The sequence below is a fragment of the Formica exsecta genome, unplaced genomic scaffold (assembly GCF_003651465.1).
Source record: "Formica exsecta isolate Colony F162 unplaced genomic scaffold, ASM365146v1 scaffold96, whole genome shotgun sequence".
NCBI classification, from domain to species: Eukaryota; Metazoa; Arthropoda; class Insecta; order Hymenoptera; family Formicidae; genus Formica; species Formica exsecta.
In genome coordinates, this window is record NW_021853724.1 from 466,708 (window position 1) to 478,427 (window position 11,720).

The following is an 11,720-nucleotide window of genomic DNA, read 5'->3' on the forward strand; positions in this document are numbered from 1 at the left end:
CCCCCGACACAAGTCGGCGCAGCCGGTGGCACATGCACACGCATACTCTGCAGTACACATGCACAGGCAGACCATCGGGCGGTTTGCGCGCATCCATGCGCGCGCTCCTACGTGTTACGTCTATATAGATATCAACGGGTCAACGTAGAGCATGTATCACCTACACACACACACGCGCACACACACATATATATACATATAAACACGCGCGACCGAACGAGTGCAAATGTGGCGAGATGGCATATACGAGCACACTCGCGCGGACTCATGTGAGCACGTGGCGAGTTTCTAGGATGCATACGTGTATATGTGTTAGCCGTATACGTGTGTGTGTGTGTGTGTGTGTGTACTTGTGCCGAGTACTACGAATATATACGTTCCGCGTGGCTGCATTATGCATATATCTGATGCATCGAGTGTACACAGAGGAATCCGAGCGTGCTTGCGGGTCCGCGGATGCCAGGACGGACGGACGGGACGGGACGGAGGAAGGTAGGTTCGACTTTTCCTCTCCACTCTTTTCCGCTTTACTTCGTACCGAGTGCTCCTTTTTTCTTCTCTTTCTCTTCCTCGGCGTGCCTCGAGTCGCTTTAGAAGCGGTTACTCGCTTTTTCGAGTCGTCGCACGCCGCTCAAAACGAGAGGAAACTTACGTACGGTGGGACGCGAGGATGTGCACGGCGACTTTAAAGTCTTACTCTCTGTCACATTGCTCTTTTCTTCTTACGTTTTCCGTGTTTGAGCTACTTTGATATCGACGATCAGCGGCGTTTGGTGAAGCGGGCGAAGTAAAACCGGGTTTAAAAACTTTTTTTACATCTCTCCGCGAGAGCGCGCCATCGCAAACCGAGTGTGGCCAATGAGACGATGTATAATTGAACGTGAGCTCTAAGTGCGGCTGAAAATTTACAGAGCAAATGGAAGGCCGACGAGACGGTTGTTTATATTTTTCTCTACGTGACGATTTGACATATTGTTTATACAAGGTGTTTTAGAAATACTTCAACAAACTTTGGGGGTGAATTCACACAAAAACAAGAAAAAAATGTCATATAAGCATATGTTCGGAAATTTCTGGTTTATGAGTTATAATACTGAATTGAATATAATCGAAAGATTATATTCAATTCAGTATCATGGCCTGACTTAAATCCATTAGATTTTTATCTGTGGAGACACTTAAAAGCCCTAGTTTACGCAACTGAAATTGCAAATGAAGATTCGCAATCTTCATGGGATCATTGAAAGGGTGCGACAGTCCATGATCTGATGTGTACATGCGTGCATTGAAGCAGGTGGAGGACATTTTGAGCATTTGTTATGAATTGTGAGTAGATAAACAATTGAACTGAAGATATATTACATTGGTCATGTGCCATTGTAGATATATTCTGTCAGTTTTTGTCGTTGAAATCTTTCGATTATAACTCATAAAGGCATTTCCGGACATATGTTTATGTGACATTTTTTCTTGTTTTTGCGTGAAGAACTCACCCTCAAAAGTTTGTTGAGGTATTTCTGAAACACCCTGTATACAATTTGAAGATATTTGCATTTTGTACGTATTTGCAATATGTTTACAACATCGAAATCTTTAAATTCCTTTTTTTACATTCCACGATTTAAATCTCCATACAATGGGTGGGGATTAATTCCCGAGATCGCGCTCTTCCATCTCAATTCGAAGACGCATGGCTTGAACGAACTTTGCATATAATCGACCGTTATTGAAGCTATTGAAGTCAGTTCACGGCCGTCGGTTCGCAATTGAATTGGAGTCGAAAGATGCGGTCGTTTATGATTAAGATCCGCTTCTTTTTACCGGGGTTCTCCAAGGCTGACGGGTCTGCAAAAGTTGAGATTGAATTTATTTGGCGGAACGCCGTCGCGCGTCGATACGAGCGATACCTTAGGATGATCCGCGTATTTACGATGCCGTATGCGCGATGCTTTTGCTTCCCACGCCGGAATATTACGACGGCGGTTACATACGGTTACATTATCTACGACGTTGCCGGAAACCGTCGACATTTTTGTCTACGGTATACCTACATGGGCGTAGCCGCCACGCCCAGACGCAAATGCAACAATGCTCAATTTCCGAAAAAAAAAAGGTAAAACGAAGTCACCAGCTGCAGTTTCGACTGCAGAATCGAGGTTAGTAGAGTCTGTCTGCCATTGGTAACTCTGCCATTTGGCGCTATTGGATTATAACAACAATGCTGGGTCTCTTCTCTCTTTCTCTCTCTCTCTTTCTCTATCCGCGTGTGAAACATGTGGGTGCCGGTAACGCGGTCGCATTTGATCGATATTACAGAGTTGTCAGCTTACACGCACATTATATGACGCTTTTCTGCGCGCCATTTCAGCATGTCGTTCTGTGCCTTTTAATATTTTTCGCTCTTATCACGCTATGCGATTTTCAGTTTGCTCCAATAAACGAATTTTTTTTAAATCAATTTAAAGTAAAATTATATTTATTGACAAACATGGTGATACACTGTTGAAAAATTCGTGTTTTTTTTTTGTTAAATAATATGCCGGTTAAAATTTATGTGTTAAATATTTAACACATTCATGTGTTAATTTAACATAATACTATTGTGTTAGTTTGTGAAGTCAAATGTTAAATTATTAAAACAACTGAAAAAAAGTGTAAAAATAACAAAATGTGCACATATTTTTAATTTTACACATGAGATATGTTCCATAATATTAGTGACAGGATTTATTTGTTAAAATTTACAGAAAAAAATATTGATTTTATTCTACAATAGGAGTGAGAATGACTACAGACCGTCAATAACATTTTATTTTTAGTTAATTTTATCATCAAAAATATGTTGATTTTACACGAAATTTATTTAAAATTATTATGAAGTTTGCATTCATTTTGTATTGAAATATTAACATAGTATTAGTGTCACAATTTAACATATCCATATTATGTTAAATTAACACAAAAATTTGTGTGAACCGCTTGGGACATGCAATACATATTAAATTTAAGCCAAATTTTCCAACAGTATACGCGATAGAATTTAAATTTAAAATCGTTGACTGACTTTTTTATTTTTCAAATTATTTAATTGCGACTTTGGTTATTTATTATTCGCCATTTGATATAGCAGTACGATAAAAACGGACAATAATTGTGCGTGAGGATCATCCGGTATACGAACAAATACTAAACACGCGTAATTTAATCTTGTTAACATAATCGATTAATTTAAAATATCTCCGTGCTTGTTTGAAACAATCGTTACATTAACATCGACATTATCATATAAATCTACACATTCACGTTTCTATTATTCTAGATATCGCGAGTTAAACAGACATCTATTAATCGTGTGGTTTTGCGAGTATCGTGAAGCATATGTGTGTGTGTGTGTGTGTGTTTTCGCGCATTAAATACACATGCATGCAATCTACGCGCGATATAATTAAATAACCAAACTATATAATAATTATAATATTAAATGTGGGTTTCGCGCACGCCGCGCAATTTCATTTGCTTTAACCCCTTGCGGTTCCGCTATGAACGCCAAAGAATATTAGGTCAAATTTGTGCCGATCGATATTCGGAGCAACAAGAGAGAGAGAGAGAGAGAGAGAGAGAGAGAAGGATGGAGAGCAGGTTGTTCCACGAGTCCGCTGAATCGCGAGTACTCTCAGTTTCTGGGAGTGGTGCAACAAGTAGTAACGGTGTTTATATCTAACGCCGTTGATACGGTATGGTATGGGTGCGCGTATACACGCGCGCGCGCGCGCGCTTATGTACGTAAGCGAGTATATAGGTCGACGGCGAAGAGAGAGAGAGAGAGAGAGAGAGAGAGAGAGAGAGTGTCGCGGCGGCGGCAGACGGTTTAAAGCGGTCACCAGCAGCACCACCCAAAATTTTCCAAGCGGGATAAAACGGGGTTGCGGGCGGGCTCTCGTGGACTATCCTCGCGATATATGTATGTATATACGCGTGCAAATTCGCGGACAACTATACATAACTGGCGCGCGTATATACGTACATATATGTGAATATGTACGTATTACATATCGCTTCCGCATACCGGTTTACGTATACACTCGATCGTTCAATGTCGCAGCAGTTTTGCAACGGTAGACAGGGGAGGGGGGTTGGGGGGGTGGAGGGTGGAGAGAGGAGGAGAAAAAAGATAATATGATGTTTTTTTATGCGCGTCCACGGTCAGCCGGCTTGTAATTGCCTAACCGCAAAAGTTCGTTAACGTCGATGATAGAAAGAAACGCGCCGAAAATATATCCGTTTCAGTCGCCGCAGTCAACAGATGACGATATGTGTTTATCGGGCATTCGCGTTTACGTAAGTTAGGCCATGCATTGTGGGAAACCGATAGGGTACAATAACAATTAATTCTTTCATAGGACAATTTAAAACCCTTTCTCTTTCTCTTGTATACAAAATAAAATGTTAATTAAAATACGATATCTGTATCTTATTGTTAAATGTATCTAATGATATAAAGAAAAAAATATATGATTTAAATAAATATCATTTAAGTTAGATTTAGTTACAAGAGATTGATACACATTTAGAAAAGCGATTGAATAAAATTAGATAAATTTATATCGACTGGTGATTTTTTAATAAAAGCATAAACATATTACATTTATATTTTTTAAATATTAAATATTATTTTATCGTTAAATTTATTGCATTTAAACATTTATTACAGATATAATATGTAAATTAAATTTTAATATTAAATATTATTTTATTGATCAAAAAAAGAAGTTTGTTAATGATGCAGAAAAAATTGACTAAATTTATATTTATTTTCACTGAATTCTTCCTATTAAGCAATATCTCATTATCTCGTTTCACGCGACTTTGCATTTTGTTAATTCGCAATAAAAACAATATTTTTATTTATCTAGTTTTCGCGAAATGTCGGTAAATACAACTTTACGATAAATGTTTCCAAATAAAACGCGTTTTATTTTTATGCGTTACTTTTAATTTTTGCGCATCGATAATTCGCGCTACATTGAATTTTCACTCGCAAAAACGTGAACATCAGATGCTAGTGTTTTCCGCTTGACCGCGCGGGGCTATCCGGTGAACAATTAAATAACCGTTTTTTCTAGCCTGGATGATATTTGTGAAATTGATTGTTAAAATGGCGGCCAGGTTTAAAGAGGTATTACGAGAGAGAGAGAGAGAGATAACGTTAAATTTGCAAGGGCGCGTGAAATAATTTCCCAATAAGCGATCAAAGAGACGTGAAACAAAGTTTACATTGTACACCGTATTTTCGCTACATTGAATGCGTTACACATATACACACCTCTGTCTGCGTATGATTTTCGGAAAATTGGCCGTTAATAACCATAAAATCCAGTTAGCCAAATCTTTTCGCGCATGAATGCGGCGATTGAACGGTGCGCGTCGCGTTAAATATCTATTAACTTCCGGTTTAGTCATGAGTTCATAATTTGAACGGTCGGCTTAAACGATTTGTTCCGCCGAGTTCATATATTTTGTCGTGCGTATTATTAATATATCTATTAAACGTGCACCGGCTATGCCGTCCCGTATTTTTAGTGACTATAGTATTCACAATTTAGTGCCGCCATTCCACACATTCTTCTTTTGTGCGTGCATAATTTGCGTATTTCATGACCGTGGATACTATTCTTTTTTATAAAGAGAAAAACGCATTATGTATTAAAACAATATATTACGCCGCTCGCGCAATTTTTTCCACGCGTTACTTTGGTTCGCACTTTGATACGCATGAATCCTTTCCCGAACCCATCATGCGAAAATTTAAACCTTAATTAATTGGTGTAGTATAGGTTGTCGCACAATATACGACTTTACCCCTAATTATTTACCAGCTCCGTCATGCGATTATTATATTACTTTTTTGTGTTTGTAAAGCAAAAAAAAAAGTAAATGATACTGATGGATTGTATTATTTCATAAAATTACTTTTTTTTTATTGGAAAGACTTTTATATATGCCAAGGATAGTATGTAACAGATTATAATTTCAATTTTTGGAATGTCCGAAATAATAAGTATACATATATACATATACATATACAATAAATATAATCTTTATGATTTTTTTATAACAAATAGCAAAATGTTCATCGATTAGCTTTGTATAAATTGTACGCTATTTATTATAAATAAAAAATTAATCTTTTGCAATTTTCGAAAAACCATAAAAATTATTAAAATAATATATATATCTTGTTTTATAAGTAATTAAGCAAATAAGTAATTAAAAATATAAAAATTATCAGAAAAATATGTTTCGATAAGAGGCAGCAAAATTTGTAATACGCCCTTTTGTTAAAATTCTTTTTATGACAATAGTCCGTGAGACAGTATGTATGTGTATGTATGTGTAATTCTCTTGACATCTTTTGTAGTTTTCAAGAGTCTCCGAAATTCAGCCTCGCTTTACTTCTTTGCCAAATATATTCTCCGAATATACATATATAATCGATATAATTTATACATATATATAATAACATATCTAGAAATTTTTTTGTTTTGTTAATTAGTTTTTTCGTACGTCAAAATTTTTTTGTCGTAATTACTTTCAAGGATCTGCAAAATTGTATTGCGATATCGAATCTCGAATATAGGAAATGTGAAGAGTTAAGCTCTCACATTGGATCGACCATATATCAAGGAATGTCAATAAAGAAGCATCATTTAATTAATAAATTTGTAAAAAATTATTTTATATGAAATCTCCCACAAAAGATTAGCGAATTATTAATTAACACCTCCTCATATTGTGTAATATTCGTTTGTGATCTTTCGCAATTTGATAACAACTTTCAAAAATCGTTTGCATGTCATCCCAATGATTATATAATAATAATATTTGTATAATATTATAAATCCATAAAATATGTTACAATACATAAAATTATATGATCAATTATATATATATATATAAAAATTGTCATTATTTTATTTGATTAATTATATGTAGCGCTAAAAATCTCAGATTAAAATGGATCCAGCAGTATTAATCTGGATCCAACTATATAAGCAAATTCGTTATCATGGAGCGTATCCACGCGAATCGGACCGATAGAATCGCATAAATCAACGGAGTTACGGATAGAAGGAGCTGATGTCGGGGTCCTTTCGAGGAAAATAGCGAAATTATTTCGAGAGCCGCGGTCGTTCACTCTGTTTGCGCTCGTGCCAGGCAGCCGGCGTGCGCTCTGATGTCGACTGTACCTACGCCAGCGTAGGTATGTAGATGACGGGGTACATATGTGCACATAGGTCGTTCCTCGCGCAACAAGTAGGTATCGCCAAAATATGACCGTGCGCGACCGGTATATAGAGAACGAGAGAAAGATAGAAAGAGAGAGAGAGAGAGAGAGAGAGGGCGAGAACGCGAGAGTGAGGCACAAGAGATGCATGCGGAATCCGCCGCGGCTCTTCAAGGTTACCGGAGGTCGCGGAAAAGCCTTAGCGCGATCCACGCCCTCGCGAGCGCCTTCGACGAAAATAGACCGAGCGGAGATTGTCGACAGAGTGGAAAATTGCCTTAATTTCGCGACGTGTAAACGAGCGCTTAAGTGTGTCGAGAAAGTTTTATGGGTTATCGCGGTGCGCGCGGTAACATTGGCGTCGAGCCAGATCTCCGAGTCGCTGGATTATTAATTGTTTGACGATCCGCGTTAAATCGTACTTCCCTGAATTATAAACGGTACGCTTGACGGGAGGAGAGTCTGAAGAGGGCGAGACGTTGGGCGCTGCGAAAGTTTGCGACTATGAATGGAAGGACGAGATATGTATGCCATGTGTCTTTCACTATTTTTATCAAAATAGCTTTCGGACAGAATTCGACGAGTAATTCAATATAATCGCGTAGTCGAAATTAGAGATGACGATGTACCTATGCAAGTTTGGAAAAGTCCAGAAAAAATTCTGGCATTTAAAATTTGCATGTTTCATTTCAATCTTTGTCTTTGAAAGATAGAGATCATCTATTTATTTATAATCATTTATTACGATTATATATTATTATTTATATACAATAATTATCAATTATTATCATTGACAATTTTGTAATTAATTAAATCGCCAAATGAGTGGAAGAGAGGACCTACAGGATGTTTCAGAAATACTTTAACAAACTTTGGGGGTGATTTTTCTACAAAAACAAGAAAAAATGTCATATAAACATATATGACTTCATATGTTTATATGACATTTTTTCTTGTTCTTGTATGGAGAACTCACCCCCAAAGTTTATTGAAGTATTTTTGAAACACCCTGTATATACATGTATAGAGACGCGTTTTATTCGATGTGTTTGATCGCGCTGCTGCTCCGTGCTGGCCCTTTTGGATGCTACGAACTCGGGACTGACATTCCTTGCAAATCGCTGCTCGGTTTCGATGGTTCCCGTGCGCCGCCCGCGGTCCCACGATCCCTGGGATGATTTGAATGCGGGAGGCGAGCACGGTCGATCCCGGCGCGGGAACGCAGAGGCGGCATACGGACTGTTAAAATGGTTTCGAACGTACATAGATCTCTTTGGATCCGACGCGAGTTCGTACGTGCAAATCACTTGACATATTGCGTTGTTTTTTTATTACAATATATTGAGAAATCTTTTTATTAATTTTTATTTAAAGACTCTGCAAATAAATTAATTCGCAAATCTTTTAGGACGAGGAAATTTTTATTAAATATGCCTCGATATTTTATAGATTCAATCTTTAAAACTTGTTTGAAGGTATTGTGTGAATTACAATAAAATCAGAAAATATCAGAGTTAAAGTTATTACCGGATTGAATAAAAATACGGCATGTTTCGTGATCTCGAGGTCAGATAAACTTGTCATTTTCGAAAAATGCGGAAGCGCATCGTTTTTTTTAATTAATCAACATATTCGAATGTAAATGCAACCCGCGCGCGCATTTAAATGAAACGCTTTCGAATAGATTAATATCGCGGAGAGAGAACTCTATTTTCGGCTCAAGGGCGATTGCGCGCGACGTGTGTCCCGTTCGTTGATTGCGACTCGATTCGACGCCGGTGGAGAAAGGTGACGTTTCGTATGCGAGCCGCGCGACTCTCATAAGGACGAGCATATATACACCTTACGTAATGCCAATTATACCGGTGCCTACATGATACTTACGAGTAAACATCGCTTCGTTACGGTGCGTTTATGCGCGCGTTATTCTATGTCAGCATACCTCGCACTTACGTACGGTTACCGCAACGATGACGACGACGACGACGACGACGACAGCGCGAGGAGAGACCCTTTTGCCACCGCTGTCCCAGATAGAGTCGCGAGTGAACGTATCCGAGCCGCGAACTTTCCGTGCCGATGCCGCGTCGCGCGTGCATAGCGAACGACCTGGCCGTTTATATACTTGACGTCAGAATAAAATAATAATATTCGTGCACGCGATACACATGGTGCCGGTCCCGGGTGCTCGCGGCTTTATCAAGCGTACAGATCCCGCGCGCGCGCGTCAATCGCGCGGATCTCTCGCGCAGCTAATGACATAACACGTCGCGATCGATAGCAATTTTACATCTTCCTAGAAATATTCGCCAATCTTTCTCATCGAGCATCGAATATTGCGCATTTTTTTTTTTTTCTTTTAACAATCGTTCGCCGCCGTCTATCTCCTCTTTGTAGAACTCGCGTTTGGTTCTCGGTAATTTGCGAATGCGAGTCACGCACATGCAGCGCGACGGATTCGTCTCTAGGGAATTTTCCGCGGTGCGCGCGAAAAGAGAGGGGGGGGGGCACCGGGTGTACGCTTAATTACCGAAATATCGCGCTACATTTCACAATTTGTTATTATCGAACGACAAGCTAGATGCTAGACGATTAATAAAACAGAGTACACTAATTAATAATAATTTGATTTGCGTAATGAGCGCACCGGCGCATTTGCATTTATTGACAAAGTCAATAATGATTTATCGATCTGCAACCAGCAAATAATTGTGTGGCAAATTAAATTGAAATTAGCGTAAAAGGGGCGCCCTTCCCCATTTTAATTAATTACCTTTGCGACAACGCGTGCGCGCGCGAGGGACGCGAGATGCCTCTCTCTCTCTCTCTCTCTCTCTCTCTCTTCCTCTTTCTCTTTTTTGTATAACCAAGAAGTTATCTCTGTCGCGACGAAAATACAATAATGTCGACACGTCGGCATTGAAACGCAACGGTGCGCGCATTTAATTGCTCGAGTGCGCGATTGAATAACGTTAAATAAACAGCGAATTCGCTTTGCCACCGTATAATATTTCTTAAAGTCATCTAAACCGGTTCCGCGAAGAATTTAATCTTTATCCGCGCGCGTGGTGAACCGCAGATGCGGTTTATCAACGATATACAACGCGTCGCGCGCGCCCGCGCAGATTTTTGCACCGAGTATACTTACGTAAATGCGGAGTTTCTCCGCTTTGGGATTAAATATTCGAATCAGTGGAGAGCTATCACAGCTGGTTAAACAAGGAGAAGCGCGATTTCATATAATAATAAATTCCATAATTTTCTTTCAAAGATACTTGAATTAATTAATGATCAATATTGATTTACGTTTATTTTATTTCGCGGATGATAGTGTAACTTGTAGATTCGTTATCCCAAACGCACGCGAAAATTCTCAGTGTGGGTAACGATTAGGGTTGCCACCTTTTTTTTAAAACGAATAACGGTATGTAACGCCTTTGAGAACGAAAAAAAAGTACGTTAAATAAAAAAAAAAGTACATATATTTTTTATATTATTTATTTTTCCATGCATATTTTTTATTACTTTTAGCAATATCTAATAAGTGTTTGTCTTTTTTAAAGACTTCTACAGCGTCTTTACAACCGATATTTAAATTTAAATATATCAACAACTCATTTTTAATTAAATTTAGAGAAGCTTTGTTCCTCTAATACTAATATATGTTACGTGAACTATAGATTTCCAGGCGATCTATGCGCTCAATGTGTGAAACGGAATGCGCTCATAATAATAAATCACATATACGCGACACGGTAACATCCGCCGTGAACGTGTTAATGAAAACTTAGTATTCGTAAAATAAAGTATTTTAGCGTACTTTATTGCTTTACAAAATATAAAGTATGTACGTCCAAAATAACGTACAATACTTTATTTTAAAGTACGGGTGGCAACCCTAAGCCCAACAGCCAATTCATATCTTGGTGCCATCCTGTGTGCAAACATAAATTCTTTTTATAGGTTATCTTACTGCTAAGATTCTCTAAATCTAAATGCATATTAATTGCATTTTAATATCATAAATTATAAATCTAGTTTAGCTACTAGAATAAGTATATTGTCTGTATTTATTCGATTTTGAGCGGATTACAAGAATATTTTAGGATTCAATATATATTTTACAAACCCTCAAGATAAATTGTATGACCAGAGTGCGCAAACTCTCTTTTGGAAAAGAAGCCGACTTGCGCCTTCTATTTCTGATACGAGATAGAAGTGAACTAAAATCGGTCACGTGACAATAAGTGGGAAGTTGACCATAGAATTTCTATTCTAGGGTATATTGATTCGTAATCTATCAGCGTTTTTGAATGAACGGGTTTTAACCTTAGGCCCTGCGCACAATAGAGAAAATATTAGGAATAGGAATAAAATATTAAATATCAGGAGGAGCAATTTGAAATTATTTTACTTCAAACAAGGAAACGGAATG

At 38.0% G+C, this 11,720-nt stretch overlaps 1 long non-coding RNA gene across 1 annotated transcript; it reads right to left on the reverse strand.

Moving 5' to 3' along the window:
* Positions 1 to 10,767: 10,767 nt before the first annotated feature.
* On the reverse strand, positions 10,768 to 11,627 carry LOC115245366. Its single transcript, XR_003885515.1, has 2 exons — positions 11,415 to 11,627; positions 10,768 to 11,219 (listed from the first exon to the last, which is right to left on the reverse strand). It is a non-coding gene; the product is annotated as an uncharacterized LOC115245366 (long non-coding RNA).
* Positions 11,628 to 11,720: the final 93 nt, after the last annotated feature.